Source organism: Astatotilapia calliptera, chromosome 16, assembly GCF_964374335.1.
Source record: "Astatotilapia calliptera chromosome 16, fAstCal68.1, whole genome shotgun sequence".
NCBI lineage: Eukaryota > Metazoa > Chordata > Actinopteri > Cichliformes > Cichlidae > Astatotilapia > Astatotilapia calliptera.
In genome coordinates, this window is record NC_137437.1 from 12,158,662 (window position 1) to 12,160,999 (window position 2,338).

At 39.0% G+C, this 2,338-nt stretch overlaps 1 long non-coding RNA gene across 1 annotated transcript; it reads right to left on the reverse strand.

Moving 5' to 3' along the window:
• Positions 1 to 238: 238 nt before the first annotated feature.
• Positions 239 to 1,195, reverse strand: LOC145421144 (uncharacterized). The gene is made up of 2 exons (XR_013902451.1): positions 1,066 to 1,195; positions 239 to 493 (listed from the first exon to the last, which is right to left on the reverse strand). It is a non-coding gene; the product is annotated as an uncharacterized LOC145421144 (long non-coding RNA).
• Between the last annotated feature and the right edge of the window lie 1,143 nt (positions 1,196 to 2,338).

The window sequence follows — 2,338 nt, forward strand, 5'->3', positions numbered from 1 at the left end:
TTTAACTCTTTTTGGAGAGTTGGTACGTTAACTCTGATTTAGTGTTAAACACCAAATCTGTCTGGAGTTGATAATTTAACACTTGGTGTTAAGAGTTTATATATTAACTCTCAAAGAGTATTTTAGTTTAACTACGTAAGAGTTATCTTCTAATTCATTCTAAAAAGCGAGAATTTTACTGTTCTGAACTTCTAGAAATTTCTTTTGGAAATAAACATTTACTAAAAAGACGCACAGGTTTTTGAAAAACATTTATTCTGAACTGTGCACCACAATTTCAAAACATTTTCTGAAAGATTTAACAGTATACATGTTCTCACTTTCATTAGAATTGTGTTTATCAAAAGGTCTGACATAGGTGAGCTGGTAAATGCAAATAACAGCATTCTCATCACTTATTTCTTCAATACAATATGCATGTCCTTCATTCATCCCTTTGTGGAACTTCAACGCACTTCTGCTCTCCCCCATATTCCATCTTCACAAGCATATCCTGTGTGGAGATTGAATAAAAATTAGTTGACACTAATTAATGGCACAAATAATCCAGTAAACAATTGCAGCACAGTAAAAAAAAAAAGCCATTACTGGTGTAAAGTATTTTCCCAAAAGACAAGGACACAGGCAACAGGTAATACTGAACTAAATGTAAAGCCTCAACCTTTTTCATTTTTACCTAAACCGTGTGCACAAAACTCTGGAGTTTTATGCTAACGTAGAACCCAGTCAGGACGCCTGCTACTGCTGTTTGCTCGTTTTTTGTTTTTTTTTTATGGGCGATCGTTTTCAGGCTTCAAGTAGCACCATTATACCAACATTTCACATTCTAGACATTGTTTTAGGTGTATTTGACCAAAAGTTTGACTGAAAATTCACATGCAAGCTTTTTTCAAGGCTGTGGTATTTGCCCGCAAACAATACCTTTCAGCTAGCTAAAACAGAATATTATGCTATCACCGAGCAACATGGCTAATGCCTTTTACACAGCTTTGTCTCAACTCCAAAGAGCCACAGAAGTAAAAGCTAATAGAAATAATTGAAACAATCTTTGAAAAAATGACTTACCAAGCATGGCAAACAACTCAAATATGTAGAGCAAAATGTTCTGAAACGGCTTCACTTCAGCTTCGATTGGAGCCTATGGTGCTGGGGGTGGAGTCTGTGAATTTACTCTGTTGGTGTCATAGCCCCTCTAGGAGTTCAGAGTTAAGAGGTCAAGAGTTAATGTTTCCATTGTAACACCTCCAGATTTGACATAGAAACACTCATTTTTAACACTCAATTTTAACTACTATCATTTTACACCTCAGAGTTACATTAAAAGAATGTGACTCTACTTAGAGTAAAATTAACTCTACTTTTGCAAGAAGACTATTAACACCAAAACATTTAACACTTTTGAATTTGCTGTGTAGTTACTGAAAAACTACATGGTACTATAACCTACTGGAAAAACAGGGGTAGGTACTAATGGAAAACGGGCAATTGTGATGGCTGCCACATCAAAGCCCTCTAAAAGCACTAAAAAAATATCAGCAGGTATGCAGAAATAAAAAATGGCTTTCGGTTTCTAAATTTTAACAGTGATTGATGTCTAATGTGATTCTAGCCTCTTTAGTTAGATTCATTTTAAATTTTGTCCCTCGAAGATAAATGGGCCCTAGTGATAGTTCGTTGCTGCTACAGGTGATTGTTTTACTCCTTTAGCAATGGCTTGTTACGTTTTGGTGTTGACGGTGTGTTGTTTTTGGCGTGACTGTTATGCGTTTCCTGTTTTACTTTGAAAGTCTGTGTTATCTTAGTGTTTTCATTTTACGTTTCCCTGTCTCGTCAGTTCTGAGTTGCCCCAGCTGTGTTTCCCTCTTGTTGTCCATTTTCCTGATTGCTGCCTCTAGGTATTTAAACCCTGTGTTTCAGTGTGTCATGGTCGCGATCTCCCCCTGTGTTGTAAACAGTTTGGTGTTTTGTTGTAAATAAATAGTTTGTTGTAAATAGCTGTAAATAGATTTGTCGATACTTTCGTTTTGGGATTTTGGTGGTGAGCTTTAGTGGGGTTTTTTTGTGTGTTTTTTTTTTCTTTATTTTTACTTTTTTTTCGTGTTGCACTCCGGTTGCCTAGGCCGGGGTGTAACATATGGGGGCTCGTCCGAGGGTCCGAGGGACCGCTCCAGCCTTCATCCGCCTTCGCTGGAGGGTCCTAGGGACCGCTCCAGCCTCCGTCGTCTGCTGGAGGGTCAGTGGGACCGCTCCAGCCTTCATCAGCTTCGTCTGCCTTCGCTGAGGGGAGGGTCCGTGGGACCGCCCCAGCCTTTGTCGTCGCTGGAGGGTCCGTGGGACC